Source organism: Balearica regulorum, chromosome 3 (assembly GCF_011004875.1).
Source record: "Balearica regulorum gibbericeps isolate bBalReg1 chromosome 3, bBalReg1.pri, whole genome shotgun sequence".
In the NCBI taxonomy this organism is placed as follows: Eukaryota; Metazoa; Chordata; class Aves; order Gruiformes; family Gruidae; genus Balearica; species Balearica regulorum.
This window is the reverse complement of record NC_046186.1, coordinates 108327762-108348093: the sequence shown is the minus strand read 5'-3', so window position 1 is coordinate 108348093 and position 20332 is coordinate 108327762. Positions and strand designations below refer to the sequence as shown.

General features: G+C 49.0%; 1 long non-coding RNA gene across 1 annotated transcript; it reads left to right on the top strand.

Annotated features, from left to right (window-relative positions):
- Positions 1-1189: 1189 nt before the first annotated feature.
- On the top strand, positions 1190-4236 carry LOC142601322 (uncharacterized). The gene is made up of 3 exons (XR_012834926.1): positions 1190-1319; positions 1466-1734; positions 2719-4236. It is a non-coding gene; the product is annotated as an uncharacterized LOC142601322 (long non-coding RNA).
- The last annotated feature ends 16096 nt before the right edge of the window (positions 4237-20332 follow it).

The following is a 20332-nucleotide window of genomic DNA, read 5'->3' as shown; positions in this document are numbered from 1 at the left end:
GGGAGTGGGACTCGGCTTTGCCATGTTGTGCTGACAACCATGGCATGAGCTGAAAGCCTGGCGTAGCTGCTTGTGATGCCCCGGTGCAGTTTGGGTGCCAGAACTGGAGACAGACCAGCTGGGGAAGAACTTGAGAGCATGAAAACTTCTTCAAGTGTAATGAGCCATAACCCTTGCCAGTGAAATGCCATCAACAGAAATAACTTTGGTGGGACTGGAGCACTGGTAAATCCACTGATGAGGATCTGGTACCACCCCAGGAGATGTGGGTCATCACAACCAAGGGCAGGTGGGAAGCCCTGGGAGGTGAACTGGTGTCCACCGTGTAGGAGAGAGCACCAGTCTTTATCCTCTGGTCTCACCTTCCCCATAATGACTCTAAAAGGGGAAGAAGAGGGCTCAAGGCAAGAGAACTATTATTATTTTTTGTTGTTGTTGTTGTTTCAAATCAGACTTTATCCTGTCAGTGAAGAGCTTTTCTCCCCCAACCTATGTTATCAGCCCTGGGAGAGCTGTTTTGTGCTTTTTTCCACGTTAAAACAAACAAAAAAAACCCCAGCCCCGTACTTGGGGTCAGACACCTGTACTTCGCCCACCAAAGACAGCAAAGGTAGGACAAGAAGAAGGGGAGACAGCAGTGGCCGGTGGGCCAAGCGAGCAGAGCCTGGAGGGGTGAACCCCTGCTCATTGCAACAGGCAGCATTCACCACTAAGGCATAACAAAGTCAAACACACTATTTTCAGAGCCCTGAGGGGTGGGAAGACAGAGCGGGGAGGGAAGCCGCAAAGGAAACATGCATTGAGCACTTGTTCACTGCCAGAGCTGTAACCACACAGGGTTACCGTAGCAGCGACCATCAGCTTCATCTGATAAAAATAAGCAAGGAAGTCAAGTGTATGAGAGGGAGAGGATGTCAGAAGCCAAGCATGAAAATGTCACAGCAGCTTTGCTTTTATTTTCAATACTTCCTTCTTTATTCTGCCTTCGGCCAGCTCAGGAGCCCAGATATTTCCTGCTCCATCAGTCCCAGAGCATATTCTGCCATTAAGCACCTCTCTCCCAAACATCCCCCTGTCCCAAGTGCCTTTGTGGCCATACACTGGTGTGCACGACGCCCCACCATACCTGCTGCGAGTCACACGCATGCAGTCCACGTCTCTGCTGCAAGCTGTAAAGGCTCTTCAGCAAGCTGCAGCGAGGCAGCTCCCCAGCTCTGCTGGGGTCACATCGGCTGATACCTTTGGCTCTAGCCTGCAAAGGTGTGGATCAATACAAGGGAAAACACCTGGGAATAAAATCCCAGAGAGGTGACTGCCAGGTAACAGCCCGATCCTGCTGTGCTTCGTGCTGGGAGCAGCTGAGCTGGGGTGAGGAGGCAGCCCAGGGTTGCAGCTTTCTCCAGCTGTGCCGGGGAAGGAAAAAAAGGGCAGCTGTATTACAGGGGTTTTAAACTCTTCCCCACAGGTTCTCTGCATTCAGGAGCATGAGCTGAGCGGGTTACAATCAGCTCAACAAATATTTGTCAAGCACAAGCCTTCCTGAGTGGTGTTTGACAACTCTTTTCCACTGCGGTTGTTGCCGGTGCTGTGGCTGTCAAGTTTGCTTTGGATGCTGCCTACGGGGGTGAGGACCGACCCCAGCTTCAGCGAGAGCCGCAGCGGGATTTCCTCCAGTTGAAACGGTGCCTGTTTGGTGGCTGGGGTGGCAACACCCCTGCGTCCTCCGGGGTGGAGGTGAGCTGGTTGAAGTCGGGTGGTCGGGCAAGCTGCAGAGGTGGAGCTGCTTGCTCTGCACCCTTGGCTGGGGAAACCCTTTCCTGTGTGCATGAGTGTGTGTGAGTGTGCATGTGTGTGCATGTGTGATTTGCCTCTCAGCCCCCCCTCTGCCCTGCTCCAGCGCCCGCAGCTTGCTTTGCCCTCCGCACAGCCTTTTAAGTAGTTGGCACATTTTGACATTGAATTGGTAGGTTTAATCTGGTAATGCTCCAGCTGATGGGATTTGGGATACCCTCACAAGAGAGGGAGGGAGAGGAGGCTTTAGAGCAGGGTCTGGTGTGTAAACTTGCTCCAATGATGGGACCAAGGGGAGGGTTTGCAGGGGCTCGTCAGCCCCCACCAGGCTCAGCTGATCCATGCTGGGGTTATTATCCCCTGTGCCTGAGGACAAAGCGACTTTGTAGTGTACAATCTCATGATCTGTCTACCCATGGGACCTTCAGCTGAGCTAAAATGGAATTTGCCAAAATCCGCAGCAGTCGGATGCCAATTCCTGGTTGGGTCTGCTGTGGAAGCCTGCGGGTGTTGGTATGGGGCAGGAGAGAGCCATGCTGCGTGGCACCATGCACCCCGCTGGCACTCCCAGATGGACACCCGGGCTGTCCTGGCCCATTCCAGGGTCCTTCTGAGCTGCCCAGCAGGTGCTTGCTGCAGCATGTTTCACAGACTGCATCCTGCCCATGTGCTCCTCTCCACACAGCATCCTTTCTAGTTTTTCCTGGAAGCAGCCCAAGAGATTTCTCCAGGGCCTCCTCCTATCTCTGCCTTGCTTAATCTGAGCAGCTAAACCTCTGTAACTGTTACTAACCTATGTAAAATACGTTTGGCCACAGTTTGCATGAAGTATAATACTTAAGTCAGTATTTGGTGCTTTATAGGGACTTGCCATCAGTGACTTTCCATACCTTTCTCTTCCAACAAACCTTAGCTATTTGTCTACAGGGGAGGTTCCGGGTGTGATGAAACAGCAGTCAGTTTTGAGGAAACCTGATGAGAAGAAACCTCCAGAGCCGCTGCTGTTGGGAGAGATGGTTTATTTGACTGAGTTTCACCCAGGGAGCCAGCAAAAAGCTCCCAGTTGCACACCCTGTGATGCCACCTCCCACCCTGGCACTGGGCTAGTCACGCTAAACTGCCCCCGTCGTAATTGAAACTTGTGTGTCTAGCCTGAGATAATTGTTTAGTCTCCTCCTATACTCCATGGAAGGAGGTAAACACCTCCAGAAGGTGATTCATTTTAACAGCCTATCTGGAAAGAATGACTTCTTAGAGGTCCTCCAGCTCTCACTGGCAAGAAGATGTAGATAACCATGTAGTTTGCATGCTCGACTCTCAGGTAACTCAAGCTAGATGAACTGAATCTCACCTCTAGTTTCTTTTGTGCTTTTGCCTTGTTGGGTTTGCACCTTCACGTGTCAGTGCCTCCCATTTTTATAGCATAAAAAGGTCTATACATCCATGGCCAGCCATCCTGCATGACTGAATCTGCTGTAAAATTCACATTCCTCGATTGCCACCAAAAACCCCCAAACTGGCAGGGCATCAGTGACGTGCAGTGACGCAACTGAGTGAAAATAACCAACCCAATGGGGAATGGGAAGAATGAGGAAAACACAGTGAGAGTGTGCAATGAAGACTGTGGAGGTGGACGGAGAGGCTGCAGGGGCAAAGCACATCCAGCTTGTGCCACCTGCATGCCGCTTAACTTGAGGGAGGAGGGGAGGGAGGAAGGCAGAACCATCCTCTGCCTCCCAGAGAGGTCCAGTTCAGCGGCACATTCATTCCCACTCACCACTGCCCAGCCCACGGACATCCCATTGACTTCGGTCATGCTGAAAATCAGGTATATGCTGGACATGCTACCTGATGTAGGTGAGAGCTTTCCCAAAGTGTGGCCACATAGCACAGGCCTCCCTTTAGCCTGGAAAACGTGGTTTAAATGGCATCGGTCTCCCTTGGGGTGGAAATTACTTTAAATTGTAAGAAAAAAGGGTTTGTGAACTCATTTTCTGAACTGTTTTAACCTCAAATTAGCTAGAGAGGTTCACAAACCCTTGAGCTTCATGAGGCTCATCCTACCTGAGCTGAGGAGAGCAATTAGACTGAGAAGGTTAAATATGCTCCCCAACTTTTGGCTCCAGTACAGCCGGAGGGCCTGATCCTGTTTGCCTACTCATTCCCACATGCATGGTTTCCCTTCCAGAGAAACCTCTGGCTGTCGGTGGGTCTTGGTATCTTTCCGGGTACATGGGAGTTTCACCGTAACAGACAGCAGACAAGCACAATCTACTTGTCAGGAATCACCTGAATTATTCAGAAAAAGTTCTTTCCACTCTAATTTTTCACATTAAAACGTTGTGGACTTAAGTATTTCTCTGGAGCATTTTTCTGCTCCCACGCCTGCCAGCCCAGATACTGTCAGCAGTGGCTCACCTGTGCAGGTTGGCTGGACTGGAGTCTTTCAAGGGGATGCTGGTTTTTCAACCTCCTTTGCTGGGGTCTTGCAACCAGTCTGTCCCATCAGGGAAGAAAATATGGGGCCCACCAGCATGCCAGAGGAAACAGCAGCTTCCCCTGTCCCCTTTGAAACGATTCGTAGGCTGAACGCCCATGAGCGGTGGTAAGTAGCAGATTGCCATTCACCTTTCCTCTGGCTGCAGACGCAGTGGTATGTGGTGATCTACAGGTAGTAAAACGCTTTGTGAGCAGAGCAGATGAAAGCCACCATAAAAGCATGGTAGGAGAAGCATCGTTAGCGAGGACGGTATTTTCATTTTGTGTCTGTCAATGCCTGCCTAGCCATAACTAGAAAGAGAAGTGAGAAAATGATGCCTCTAAAGTTTTGTTTCATGTCTTGCCTACTATTTACCACACTATATAAAGACCCAGTCTGGAGCCACTTCAATATTCAAGTACTTAAAACGAAGATGTGTGGAAGGGCTTGCAGGTTTAGGACCTCTTTTCCTCTCTCGGCTGCCTCAATCCTCTGGACAAAAGCAAGCCTTGAGAAATGACTGCCAAAGCTTTGCTTGTGACCAAAACGCAGTGGAGGACAGGCGGGAGGACCGGTTACTGACAGGAGCTGATAACAAGCTGACTTTGCTAATTACTGTTTTTAAAGTCCAAAGTCATTGGAAAAAATGAGTAAAGTTACATTTCGCACACCGACAACAAGAAGAAAGCGTACTGGAATGTCTGAGTCACTGCTCTGAGCACTCCTAATTATACGGAGATATAGATTTCATACGCTGCGTTACATATCACAAATGTGCGGGGATGCTTGGAGAAGTCTGGTGGCTGTCATTACGCACGTTGTTTACCAGAAGATTTGAGGCTGGGTGAGATGACCCAGTGGGCTGCAGTTAGAGGGGTTTTTTTTTGGATGGGTTTTGGGGTGGGGGTTTTTTTGTTTCTTTTTGTAGGTGATTTTATTTGTTTTACAGGAATTGGAGAAAAGTCTGAAACAAGCAAACTGAAATAGTAGGTGATGATTTTCTTCTAGCCCTGATGCACAGCACAGCACGCGTGGGAGCGTGGCTCACCCACCCAGCTGCTTCACGCATGTGTGCTTCGTGCAAGCACACACTCACACGTGACGTGCCTTCTACCCTGTATCTGTACGGTGCCTGGCTCAAAACCTGCCACAGTGCTGGGTCCCTTGAGAGTTACTGTAACACGGATGACAATTTTGCTCTGTGCGTGTGTGTGCCAGCCTCTTGCTGGCAGTGGAAGTGGCGTGTTGAAACCAACCACTGGTCCAGGCTGAGCTGGATCATCAGAACCCAAACTTGCCAGGTGGAATTGAAGTGATTGTGCAAGGTGGGGCGGTCGACCCCGGGGAGGTCTGTCCCATGACCCAGTGTATCTGGGTGGTGTGTGGTAGAGGTACAGCCACCTCTGCAAGAGGATGCTGCTCTGGTAGGTCCTAGACTGTATCTGCCAGCCCTGGGCAGGTGCCCAAGGGCATCTCAGAAGGCAGTAGGTACCTACACACAGGATCCCGTGTATCTCCTTGGCCATAAGTGGGCTTACCCTGCAATCCCAGGGCAACAAGCATGTGGGGTCTGCTACGAGCCAAGTTTCCCACAGGGCATGTGGACCAGGAACTGGAGAGCCAGCACCAGTCTGCACTGGGAGGTGTAAAGATGCCCTTTCGCCGAGTGACCTGCTGGGATGCTGGTCCCAAGGCCGTGGGCAGAGTCCACTACCAAAGGCAGTGCCATTCCCCGTAATTGGGCACACTGATAATATTTTCCTGGATTACCTTTGCACCCATGTGACTGAGCTTTCCCAACAAAGCATGCAAGCAATTAAGGAGCTGAGGCCTCATTAAAACAGCAACCACACAACAGGGCTTGTGACAGGGAGCTGGTGTCTGCAGCACAATTACCCAATAAGCGTAAGGCTTTGGAAAAATCCAGCGTGGAAAGGGTTAGGAGCGCAGTTGCGTAATTCTTTTAATAAGTTGTTTTGTCATAAGCCATATCATAAACAGGCAGGAGCAGGGGCAGGAGGACGGGAAGGAGGAGGAGGTTGAGGAGAATGGAAGGCTCCCCGTAGCCTCCGCAGGCTGAGGAGGCTGTAGTTCATTTGCTGGGTGGTGACTAATGTCATTATCTATTTTTTCCCCCTTGAAGTGGTAATGTTTCATCTGCGGTTTGGCCTCTTTATCCTTTTGTTCAAAACATGCCTGTTCCCTTTTTTGTTCTCATCCCCCATTGCCCCCCTCCCTTGACATGGGATGGATGCATGGGGCAGCTCCCAGGCTCCCCACAAGCAAGGATGTGCAGCCCCAGGTGGCAAGCTGGGGGCAAAGGGAGGTATCCATCTGGGACAAAAAAGGGAAGTTTACTAGTTTTGGACCTCAGGTTTGTTTTTCTCTCCAACAGAGCTGGCAGCACCTGCAGCAAGGACCTCAACCCCTCCTGCTCCACTGCCACCAAAATGTCCCCAGCCCACAAGCAGACATGTCAAGAGAGGACAACCTTGCATTGCAGCTAGGGTTTGGGTTTTTTATAATGTAACCTCACATGAAAATAATGGCTGTTGGATGGACTGGCCTTCTTGCTGGCCCAGGCTCTCAGAAAACACAGCAGCGGTGACCCCGTGCCTCCCCAGCTCCCGGGGCAGAGGGCAGCCGACGACTGGAGCCGCTAGCTGCTGCAGGGAGCTGAAGAGACAGGCCAGCTAGTCACTTGTGCGGTGGCCAAGCCCCGTTGAATGTTTTAGGTAAGCTAGTGTCCCAGGGTGCTTTGTTTAGTCCCCCTGGGCCTGGCTTTCTTTTTTTTAGAGCATTCGTACTTTCCATCCTATGCGGGAACGGTGCCTGCTTATTAGTGTCGCCCAAGAGGGAGAGATGTGCTCGGGCACGGGTACCAGCAGGAGGGCTGGAGGTGCCCTGGCTGTGCTCGTGCTTTCCAACAAAGTCCTAGGAGAGCAAGAGGCAGGGGCAGGGCAGCATCGCCCGCCGGCGATTGCACGTGCAGGGACATGCCTGTGCATGTAGGAGCACCTCAGCCTCTTGCGTTTGCACACACGCGTGTCTGTACACACGCACATGCGGCCACTCAGCCAGATTGTTGTGAGACAAGGTTTTCCCCGTGGTACACAGTTCCTGGGAGGGTGTATGAGCAGATGTGGGGGGGGTCACTGGGTGTTCCTTCTGCTCCCCAGCGTGTACCAGAGCAAGACAGGCCTGGTTTGTCTTGGGGAAAAAAATCTAACCGGCTTGAATGACATAAGAAATGACATGAAACATAGAGCTGAGGCACAGTTAAGCATAAAAAATAAATCATAGGAACTTTCTGGTGATGGCACGCTGGGGCCTGGGTTGTTTTATGGTGGCAGGTCAGTGCCACAAGAGGGGTGAGGAGGGAGGGAAGGGGCCCCTCTCCCAGCTCATGCCTAGTTTTTCCCTTTGGGGAAGGCATTGCTTTCATGTTTTACATCCAAGCACTTTTCTCCCAGCTGCCAACCCAAGCTCTGAGCATTTTACTCTTCTCTTTGAGGGGGTTGAACTGTGAGCCTGGATGCAAAGGTGCAAATTCAGCCTCAGCAGTGCAGACAACACCAAGGAAGCTGCAGCTCCTCCTGCTTCTGGAGGGATAATTAATCCCCGGAGGTGGCTACTGGCTGCTGTTCTGGGGAGCCAGTTTACAAGTCAGGGACTAGAGCATTAGGGACCAGCTATTAGAGGTGGCTGGGAGTGCAAAAAGGGAGGAAGACTTCAATTTAAATGAGCATTTGAAGCTTGGGGCTGAAGCGGCTGTGCTTGTGAGAAGGGAAGGGAGGGGGGATCTAATTTTAAATAAGCACCGTCCCATTTCTCATTGTGCCAGCCACCCCACACCCCCCGGTAACAGTCTCCTTACCACGATGCAGAAGGAAAAAAAAAGAATAAAAAGAACGGGGAAATTCTTGAGATTCTTTCCGATGGAAAAAATGTCTCCACTTATCACTCAGTGTCAACAGCGGCAGACACCTGTGTTTAAACACACAACGACGAGTGGCAAGCCAAAAGGTAACCTAAAGCCTCTGCTTCCACCTCCCCACGCACACACAAGCAGGACGATGGACTTGGACACCTCTCCATCAGCCTGACAGGGCTGCAGCCACCATCTAAAAGCAAAATGAAGGCGAGCTCAGAGGTGGCAAAGCTGGCAGCATCCCACGGTCAGGAAATGCCCGCAGCCTGGCTGCCGGCGTAAGGTGTTATCATGCGTTCCTTCATTAGACTGTCACCTACTTATCCCTCCCTCCTCCCTGTCCTTCCTCAAACTCTTGCTTCATCACGTGCAGGGGTAAGCCATGGCGCTCGCTGTTTTCCCGGCCAGCCCAGCCAGCGTGGGAAGCTCAAGAAGGAGGATGAGGGACGTAGCACGATGCGGTAGGTAAGCACTGGGAAACCTAGCACCCACGTTCCCCAGTCTGGGGATGCACAGAGTCTCTACTCTTGGGTGAAGTGATGCTCTCTGTGAGTGGCAGTTATTTGCTTTCATGTTGGTACAGCATGGCCCCTCATGCTGGCACACCTGAGCCACGTGCTGCCCATCTTCACCTGCCGGGAATGCCAGGCACTTCACGTACTTGCTGCATGGGGATTTCTCGGTCAACCCACCAAAGTTCCTGCTCTTCCCACTGTCCCGTCCATCACTCTCACTGCTAACCAGTACCCACGAAACAGAGGTGAGGACCTAAATAAATTTTTCCCCCACTCCCTTCCCACCTTCTCTCAAGTTCTTATCCACGAAAAATACCCTAGTTTTGTGGAAGACCACCTTCAAACGTTACAACAGCCTTGTGTTTTCCAGGTCCTATGTAATGCTAAGGTGTTGGTAGGAAGCTGCTACCACGTGACAGTCTGGTCAGGGCAACACCTACTTCCCATCCCTCAGTCCTCACCCATTTCCTGAGTGATCTTGAGCAACCTGCTTATCTTCCACATTAATTTCTTAATTAATGCTTAATTTCAGCTTACATGTGAAGAACAGAAATAATAATACTGAAGCCCATTTGTAAAGTGTGCAGAAATACCCTACACATGAACACACAGAGACGGTCAATGATTGCTGAACATACATCACCAGCCATCGCTGAACACGTAGCCGTCATATTTGCTTCCTTATTTCTATGTTTTTCTTTTGGCTTGGTTAATGATAATGCTACTGAGATGTTTTCTAACTAGTTTTTAAACTCTTGCAGTCAATGTGAGTTAGTTTGTCATGCTAGGAAGATGCATCTTGGTTAAGGTCCATGCATCCCACAGAATCTGGGCCTCCAGAATGGAAATACTGGCTCATACCTCCCTCCAAGACCTGGTTCATCCTGGCTGATGCTTGTTACCTGAAGTGCTCAGATTTGGTGTGTAGTCACTCTCAGCACCTCTTACAGCATTGCAGATGGTCCAGAGGGGGATGTATAAATTTGGTGGGTTGAAATGTTTTCTAAAAGGAGAGGTCCTTTCCCAGGACAGGTTTAACTGTTTAAGATGTGACTCCTCTGGTTCAGCCCAACCATGCAGCCGAAGGCAGGGGTGAATTGGAGGAGTCCCTTTTTATTTTTTATTTTTATTTTTTTTTTTTGCTAATAGAGTTGAAAACAGTGAGAGTTTTAGCTAACATTGCTGCATCATTTGGAGAAGTGATTTTTTTTCTCACATTATCCAACATTTTTCCCCAAACCGATCCACTAAGCAGCGTCCGCTAAGCACTGCATAATTCAGCATCATTTGGTGCCTGTAATGCTACAATTACTCTTCAAGGCTCATTTGCTTCAAGGTCTTCAGGCTGTAAAGTTATGTGAATGTGGTTTAGTTGATTTTCAGGAATGCCTACTCTCTGGCAGGGGCTGGAGAAGGAAGGAACCGAAAAGAAATGCATGCAAATTCAATGACATAGCAGGAACTCGAGAGGCATTTCAACACAGCAATACCCACAGGCAAAGAAATCATAAATGTTCAGGGGAAATATGGCCTTGCCAACTCCTATGATTTTATCAGGAGTCTTGTAATTTCCAGAGTATCCTTAAAAGCCCAGCTGCTGGAGTCATCCCATTGTCAAGGAGTCTCAGCTTCCTTTTAAATGAAAAGGAACATTTCCAGCGTTTGTTTGTGGTTTTTTTTTTTTTTTTCCCAAGAAAAAAACCTAGAGAAAGTAAAGTATCCTGAAGGTTCAGAAATGGAAGGAAAAGAAAACCCAGGTCATACTAAAAACAAGCAGAAAACCAACACAAAAATGCATACGCAGTGCTTTCTGAAAAAACCTTATGCCAAAACCAAACATATTGCCATCTTTATCTGGACACCTGATTTGCAGACACTTGTGCTTGGCTGTCTCAACTTTGTGCCATTGCCTCGCAAAGGAGCAGGCAGTCTTTGGTGGCTCCAGGATGGAGCAGGAGGAGATGCTGAGTCTCCACCCTTGCTCTTTTTCTTTCTCTTCTCCCCACCCGTGACTTGTAGTTCTCCAGCTCTTGGAGGCATTGTCAGCCCTATAAGTGTGCGTGCCCTGACACAAATGCTTGTTACTTTGCTCCTGGCCATGTCAACTACTTGTATATCGTCTTTGGGCAATACCTGCTCAGGTATTCCCCACTTTCAGGCACAGCAAGCCCTTACATTGTACATGATGGTGGCATCCAGCATGACTCCCTCTCCTGTATCCCCTCCACTTCTCTGTGCGGTGGCTTAGCCCAGCCAGCATTGCTCTGCTCCCTGAAAGCACTGCTCTCCTCCATCCAAGCTCACATCCATGAGGATGTCTTGGCACACATGCTGCCTGTGTCCCCTGGCCTTGGCTGGCAGCTGGTTGCCCACCCAGCTTTACCCATCATGAACATGGTCCCAGCCCCAGGACCCATGGAGGAGCGGGATCTGCTTCCCTGGGTGTCCAGCACCCAGGGTGAGGGTGCGTGGGATGGCTGATGGAGGACGTGAGATTCACCAGAGCCAGTGAGGATTTGGTGAGACCTGAGGGGAGTTAACCTTTATGGGGAGGCTTGAAGGTGCTTTGCTAAGGGAAGAGCAGGCTGCTAAAGCTGGCGTGGACAGTTTTTTGAGAGCTAAAGTAGTGATGTGGAAAGTTGGCTGTGCTTTGCTCTCCTTCGTGGGTGCAAGCAAAGTCGATAAGCATGGGGGGAAGGTGGAGGGACTGTAGCTCCCTGGTGTTGTGGTAACAAGGTCAGGTGAGGGGATTGAAAGCCAGCTGTGAAGGCATGGTTATGCTTGCAAGGTAGCTGGGCCCTTAATTATGTGAGTAATCTTCCTGAGCGGGCTTGTGCAGGTATGACTGATAAGTGCTGCAGGGTCACGTTTGCAACAGGAGCGTAGGCTTGAGGGCCAGCCAAAGCCTGCATGTGGACATGGAGGAGAGGCAAGGGAAGGGTAAAGGCAGGTGAGCACTAGGGTGAGGGGAGGAAAGGAGTCTGACTTGACCACAGGACATTTAAGGGTCATTATAAAGACCTGAGATAGATAGGATGGGGCGGGGGATACCTGAATCGAAAGTGAAGAGACTATCCTTTTGTTTAAGCAGTGCCCCTTTACACTCAGAAAATGGCACTGGGATTTTTTGTATAGAGGCTGTGAGTCTTTATGGCACCTTTCAGTTGTGGTGTGAGCCTGTCCCCTCATTCCTTGGAGTGGTCACTAGAGCAAGGCTGAAGATAAATATAGCCAGGGATGGGAAAACTTCACGTGTTTAGAAGCTTCACTCAGTACTGGATCAGCACCCAAACGTTTCAGCATGGTTGGACTTAACTGAACCTCCTGGAGGCAAAAAATAAGCTTTGTCAAACTGTTTGTTCTGCTTCCAGCAGGCTCGTGGCAACGCTTTCCTCCAGCCCTTGGGAACAGCCCCTTGGCTAACCAAGAAGCCTCCCCATGCATGGAAGCTGGTGGCTTGAATCTTTGCCCACGAGCTGTCGGTTGTCATGCAGGAGGTACATGTACAGTGCTGTCTCCATAGCTTTGCTGTTGGTCCAAAATACAAAAGTCCCAAACATCCAGAATGGGTTTTGCTCTTTTTGCGTGTGGAAGTATGAATTGTTGCAGTTCTGCAGGCTGCTTGTGGAGCTGTAGCAGATGCAATGTGAGGAACCGCTCAACGTGAAGACAAGGTGCTGCAGTCCGAGCCCTTTTCTGCAATACCTTTGTGCCAGCAGCTCTGCAGACACCCAGTGCTGTGCGGGAAGGACGCCTGTGCCCTTCATGCAGCGCTGAGCTGTGATCCCTTTTGCTTTTCTGTATTTCAGTGAAGCCTCCCTCTGTCTCACTGCCTGCACGATTCTGCCAAAGGTTTGGATTCATAACGCTGCCAAAATGTCTTGCTGAAATTCAAGAGTGAAAATATTTCTGTTTCTGAAAGGATGCACGTTGCTGCTGACAAGGAGTGAACTCTTTCTTTCCATAGACAAAAGCCCAAACATCTGTTCTGGCTCTAAGCAGATATTAGCTTCAGCCTAAGAAAAACAGCAACAAATCGGGAAAGAAGGAAAGCTGAGTTTCCTGCAGAAAGCCCAGTGTTTGTCTGTCCGGTAACTGAGTGCTAATTCCAGGAATAAAACAGCTGCTATCCTTGCACACTGGCAGTTGTCTTGGAATTTAAAGAGGAAATGAAATGGAGAAAGGAAACAACAACAACAAAGAAACCAACCCCCCCCCCCCCCCCCCCCCATGTATAAAACCATGCCAAGGGTATAGAGAAGCAGAAGTTCTCATTTAACGAAGTGTTACATGATTGCTCGGCAGGTCAACAAATACTGCAGGTGAAATTCTGAGTCGTCTGAAGTTAATTCTCAAAATTTGGAGGCTGGATCTTTCTCACAGACCAAGCTGTGCATGTGTATCTCATTTTGCCTAAAATGGTTGGTCTGCTTTCAAGCTGTTCATGGGAGAGACTGAGTCCTGATCCATGGAAAAACAGTGCCTGAGATGCAATCAGCACTAAATCAAGGTGGTACCACAAGTACAAATTCAGAGCAACTTCAAAATCTAAGAAAAAGCGTTCACCAAGACAGTTGCTGCTACTGAGTTGAAACAGAGTTTTATTATGTGGGAACTTGTACAAGCCCCATAATTTTATCATCTTGGTGCTTCATCATCTTTGTTGCATTCATTCTTGTGCAGCCCTAGGAGATGCAGGTCTCTCCTGGCGCAGGTGATAATCAGAGAGATTTACTGACACCCCTTAGCCTGGCTGGTCCTGCCTATAAAATGCCTTTGTCTTCAGCTGTGGCTTTCTACTGATGCAAGACCTTTTCCTGGTGTGCTTCTCTTCTGCCTCTGTCCTTTTCTCCTATCAAGAGCAAGTAGCAGGGATGCTGTGCAACGCTGAAGAGCAACATCCTGAGGTAACTCCCAAAATGGCTTTTATTCATGCTGTGCTGCTTCTTGCTGAGACTCCTGTGCGTGTTTCCCTTTGCCGTGTCTGCTTTACCCTCCTGCCCTGTACTCCCCTCTCCTCCACAAATTCCCTCTGTGAGATTCCTGTTTTCTTCTCTCTCCTGACCTTTGCTTTGCTGTGCATTCCCACTGATGTGTGTGTCCTGGGTAGGCTGGGCTGAGGGGGTCTGATGTCTCCTCCTGGGGCACCTCCGGGCCCTGCTGGCACGTCCTCCCTTTGCAGGAGCCTCCTCTCCTTGTCTGTGCAGAAGGCACCGGACCTCTTTGTGGTGTGGCATTGGTCTGTGTGCATCAGAAAACATAATGGCTCTGGAGAAGGGGTTGTTTTGGACCAGCAGAGAAGCTGACATCACTCAAAAGACTTTAAAGCTCCTGTCATTGGGCCTACAAGGACTTTGGAGTGCATTTGCATCCTCTAAATTGCCAGAGGGGAAAAAAAACTTCCCCTGTCCTTTTTGCCTTTTCCACTGTCAGAAGATGCCTGGGGAGGGAGAATCTGTGCTCTCGGCCCTCTGACTGCCCCTCTCTGCGCTGCTCCTGTGGCAGGAGGTGGGACACCACCGACCTCACCGAGCCTTTTGCTTTGCCTCCGTGCGAGGTGCCACTGCTGGCAGGGAGCCGTGGCTGGGGCAGCCTGCTGGGATGCTTTGCTCTCTCTTCCTCTCTGCCGGCAGCCTCCTGACTGCATGGGAACAATGGGATGACGTGACCGGAGCCCTGTAAATACTAATTCCCCTTTGAGGCTGTCACACCAAACAGGAAGCGCAAACAACCCGAGAATAGAAATCCAGTCCTTGCTGTCCTCCTCAGCAGAGGCTACTCCCAAATAATGCCACCTGCCAGACCCCTCCTTACATGGCCAAGCCACTCTACCCCTCGTTGTGTTCCCCAGGTCCCATGCTTTGGTTGGACTGTGCTCATGAGGAGGTCATCTCCTACCTGGGATTGGCAGGCAGACGGGTTTTGGGATGTGCCTTTCCCTGGCAGAGCTGGGGCTGGCAAGTGATTTTTCCTATGAGGATGGAGATATGTTGGGAGGGTGGCAGGAGCCTAGGGAAGCTGAACCAGGAGGTGACACTGGTTTTGAGGACAGATCAGAGGAGGCTGTGCTGTGCCTGCTCATGTTACCCCTCCTCTGAGGTGGGCTGCCTGGTGCCAGAATTACAAGCATCACATCGACCTGCTAATAACCTACCCTCTCAAAACTCATTTTCCCTTTAGCACTGAACAGTGGGGCGTTAGCACGTGAACTTGCAATTGCTGCTGGGCTGTTGTTCTCTCTGTAACACGTTTACTGGGACATCTGTTGAAATCAATAGATCATTAGGAAGTACCCTGTAAGGAGTGAAGTGTTGATCCAAGTGAGGACACACCCCAGGTGGAGGGTTTGGATGTGTCAGCTGGATTGCAGGACCTCTGCTAAAGCAAAACTTTCATGCCTGTTCCCTTTAAACTGCCCTGAACGTTCAGAGCAATCCCATTGTTCCCCTTGGTCGTCCTTCATATTTGGTGTATTTGCAGTTCCTGCGAGTGGGCACGCTGCATTTAAATGAGGCTTCGGTCATCATGACCTGCTGCTCCTCATCCTGCAGTCCAGCAGTGACATGACAGGGCTGGATTTTGGATGTCAGAAGATTAATTGGTGCTGAGCACATGCTGGTCAGTGGCGCAGAGACAATGCTGTGTGGGGTTGGTGGTGCTGAGCGGGTGCAGAAGGGTGGTTGTGCAGCGTAGTATCGCATGGGGGCTCAAGGACTGCCATAGCCTTTTCAGGAAAATCCTGTAGTCCCCCAACCTCTCCCTGGCTCTCTGTAAAATGAGGATAATGGGTCTCTATCTATTAGACTGAGCTTTTTGGAGCAGGTATGGTGTCCTAGTCTTTGTGCAGTAATAAAGTTCCTTATGCTTAAGTGACGTATTGCTGGCAGCTCTGGCCTCTGGTATAAAGGCAGGAGCCACGTTGTAGCTAGGGCTAAATCTGTGCTGTTGACTTCAATAGAAAGTGCTTGGGTGGGGAAGGGGCTCACAAGAGATACTTTCAAGAGATGGTTACTAGAAAGGTGTCCCAGTGTGAGCAGATGAGTTTCCCCTCTGGGTGAAGAGGGATGTGATGATGCTTTCCTGGGGGACAGAGCTTGACTTTCTAGCTCAGGAAACCATCGAACTGCAAAGTTTCCCTGATGTCTGATGCACAGCTGGGCTCTGGGTGTGCAGATGGGCTATGTATGTATGTTCTCCCCTGGCTACCTGACAGCACGGCAGGTCTTGTCTCTACCCATTTTGAGTCTGTCTGTACCCGTATTGCTTTAGGCTTTTCTGGGTTAGGAGAAGAGTTCAGAGGGCTGGGAACAGGGAAGCGTGTTCCTCCCTTTGTGCCATTGACATGTCTTAGCACAGTGGTATCTGATACTTCCTGGTGTAACCGTAGGATAGGGGCCGTGCAATAGAAACTATAGAATCAGGTTGAGGTAATTAGTTTATAACCAAGGTAATAGGTAATGAAGCTAACTAACCGTGGCAAGTGGCACGGTGACCGTGGCAAGATACAGTGCTGCTATGTTCCACGTACAGTCCCTACCCAACTGAACAATAGGTTCGGGAATATTAATCTTATGAAGTAAGTTGCTATGGACAGGTGCACCTACAACAAGGGTACTGCGCATGCCTGCATGAAGGGGGTCACCCAGCGGACACGGGTGCGAGACCACTGACGACCACCAGAGACCCCTGAGGACCACCGACTCAAATCACTGAGCATGCGTGACGGGGAGGAGAATATGGAAATGGATTCTAAGAGATGATTATCATAGGACTGCCTTTTCTGAGAAAGATGATGAATATGTATATTTTGATTCTATATAACCTGTATGTTGGTGATCACCTGGCATGCACGTTGGGTGGAGCTATCCCCCGTGCATCCAGCGCTGCAATAAAGAATGCCTGCCTTTTAACACTACATTGGTGTTACGAGGTTTATTCCCGGATTTTGGTGACAGTTTCTGGCGACCCAGATGGGACCCTGCTTTTGAACCTCGACGGATCCGTGGGATCGCAGGACCTCCAGCCGGCACCGGGGAATTCTCGGGGAGAACCTCCGATCCCCGGACCGAAGAGCTCTGAGCAAGACCCCTGGGATAGGTAAAGGCATTCTTATTTGATTTGAATATTGTTTTTTTGAATATTTGCTCTTACCATCGTGGTGGGACAGGCCCGCACCAAGAGCACAAGTTGAAGGCCTCATTCAAGGAGTCCCGTGGCTCTACCGTGGCGGGACAGGCCCGCACCAGGGGCGCACGGGAGGCCTGCTGGTAAGGCGCGGTGAAAGCTGCGCAGAGTTGGGCTGGGGAGACGTCTCGGGTAAAAGTCTCTGCTAGGCAAAAGGCTGTGGAGCAGGGCCCACCGGGGAGGGGAAGCCTCCAAGGTTGAGATTTCTCTTACCATCGAGGTGGGACAGGCCCGCACCGAGAGAAATCCCTGAGGGAGCTCTAACGCGGGTTGGGGCCCCTCTGACTAAGTGCTTGTGATAGTGCACAATCACAACCACTGAGTCCTTGAGAGATGGGTATTTTTCAGAGTAAGAAATCAATCCCACGAAAAACACCACTGGGATGTATTTTGGAACATTGGAAAGATCTGGGAAAAATTGATCCTTTGACTCAGAAACAGTTGATTGAATATTGTAATCATTGGTGGCCACTGTATACTTTAGAGAGTGGGGAAAAGTGGCCAGAAAATGGGACGCTGCAGTATAACACAATTTTGCAATTGATGTTATTTTGTAAAACGGAAGGTAAATGGAATGAAATGGCATATGTAGATTTGTTTTTCACACTGCGAAATCATCCGGAATGGCAAAGGCAATGTGAATTGGTTTCACCTAGTTCTGCGGTAATGGCATTAAAGGGGCAGGAACCTGATAAGAATTTGGAAAAGGTTGCTCAGCTTGTGATATTGGTAAACGGTGGTTTTAAATGTGAATTTGAAGATGATGATGTTGAATTATTGGTTGCACCTTACAGAAGGCTAGGAAATGATCAAGGGCATCAAAATCTGAGGGCTAATAATGCTTCCACCCCTTCTGTGGAAGGGGAGGCGGAAGGATTCAGCCCAATTGCTGGAAGGACGAGAGGGAGAGGGGGAGGAGACGGATTAACTCCCCTCCAGGTCCCTCTTCAACAGGCAGTCAGCAATGAGGGTCCAGTAATGGTAAAAGTTCCCTTCTCAATAACCGATTTAAGAGCATGGAAAGAAACTGCAGGCACCTATCGGGATGATCCCAAAAGGGTTGCCAAAGTAATGGAAACAATAATCAAAACCCAAAACCCCGGTTGGGAGGATTTGCAAGTAATGTTGGATACTTTATTGGAAGATACTGAAAAGAAGATGGTATTAAATACAGCCAGAAAAGAGGTAGAAAGAGCCCATGCTAATGGGAATATACAAGGGACGGTGGACCAGAATTTTCCATCCACAAACCCTGAGTGGGACCCTAATCAGCCGGGACCCAGAGGGATGCTAACTAGATATCAGAAGTGGATTTTATTTGGTGTTAGACATGCAATGCCAAAAGCAATTAATTGGTCTAAACTTTATGAGGTAAGACAGGAATTAAATGAGTCCCCTTCGGCCTTTATGGAAAGGCTAAAGGTGACTGCCAGAAAATATACTAATTTGGATCCAGAGAAACCGGAGGAAGCTATACAATTGGCCTCTATATTTATGGGGCAATCAGCCCCAGACATTAGAAGAAAGCTTCAGAAATTGGAAGGGGCTGAATCCAGAGACTTAGGTAAAATGCTTGAAATAGCCTGGACTGTATATAACAACAGAGAAAAAGAAAAAGAAGTTAGACAAATGCGAAGGGATGGGAAAATTCTGGCCATTTTGACTGAGAATAATAAAGGAGGCATGGGAAGGGGACGAGGAATGAATGTTGCTGATCGGGGGCTCAGAAGAAGAAGGGTGGTCTCCAGATTAGCAGGAGATCAATGTGCCGTTTGCAAGGAACATGGGCATTGGAGAAGAGACTGCCCTAAAGCTGGGGGATTAGATCCAACACTCCAGGCTGTTAAATTGATGACTTTGGATAACAAATCATGAAGGGGACCGGGGGAATCAACCCTAGCTGAGCCCCTGGTTACATTAAGGCTAGGGAATGAAGAAATGGAGTTTCTAGTAGATACAGGGGCTACATATTCGGTATTGAATACATGTAAAGCAAAACTTAGCCATAAATCTGCAGAGGTTGTTGGTGCAACGGGGCAGAAAGAGAACCGGCCCTTTCTGAAACCATTAAAATTTAAGTTGGGAAAACAGTGGATAACACATCAACTTTTATACATGCCTGAATGTCCATTGCCTTTATTGGGACGGGATTTATTAAGCAAATTAGATGCACAAATTATTTTTAAAAATGGAGAAATTAGGTTACTAATACCAGAATCAAAAGCTATAGAGGCGAGAGTATTTATGTTACAGGATTCCTCCAAGGAGGAACGGATTCCAGAAGTAGTGGACAATGCAGTTACCCCTTTGGTATGGGCAAGTGAAGTTCCGGGGCGATCCAAACTGGCAGAACCGGTAAAGGTGACTTTAAAACCTGGAGCCAAGCCGGTAAGACAAAAACAGTATCCTATTAAGTTGGAGGCTCAGAAGGGATTAGAGGAATTAATTACAAAATTTTTAGAGTATGGGCTGTTAGTAGAATGTGAATCAGAATACAATACCCCTATATTACCAGTAAGGAAATCAGGAGGCAGGGAATATCGAATAGTTCAGGATTTAAGGGCCATAAATCAGATAGTTCAAGATATACACCCAGTAGTGGCCAATCCATATACCTTGCTGACATCTCTGAGGGAGGCACATAAATGGTTTACTGTGCTGGATTTAAAGGATGCCTTCTTTTGCATACCTCTGGATACGAAAAGTCAAGGCATATTTGCCTTTGAATGGGAAAGTCCCACTACAGGACGGAAGACGCAATTAACGTGGACTGTGCTTCCACAAGGATTTAAAAATAGCCCTACAATATTTGGAAATCAGTTGGCAAAAGAGTTAGAAATGTGGAAGAAACAGAATCAAGGAGAGGGTATATTATTACAGTATGTGGATGACATCCTGATAGCAGCAGAAAGTAAAGAAACATGTTTTGAAATGACTATCAGTTTATTGAATTTCCTGGGCCAAGGAGGATATAGAGTCTCCAGAAACAAGGCTCAGATAGGGAAAGAAGCAGTGATTTATTTGGGATTTGAGATATCTCAAGGACAGAGACAATTGGGAAACGAAAGAAAAGAAGCCATTTGTCAGATCCCCGAACCTAACAGCCCAAAGGAACTGAGAACCTTTTTGGGAATGATTGGGTGGTGTTGACTCTGGATTCTAAATTATGGACTGTATGTGAAATCCCTATATGAAGCCCTGAAGGAATCTAAAGATCAATACTTGACGTGGACACCTGAATGCCATAAATCATTTAAAGAACTCAAAAAGGCATTAATGATGGCCCCTGCATTGGGTTTACCTGATCTGACTAAACCTTTTGAGCTATTTGTACACGAAAGGCAACATCTGGCCCTTGGAGTGCTGGCGCAACGGCTGGGATCTTGGAAGCGACCGCTGGGGTACTTCTCCAAACAACTTGACACCGTGAGT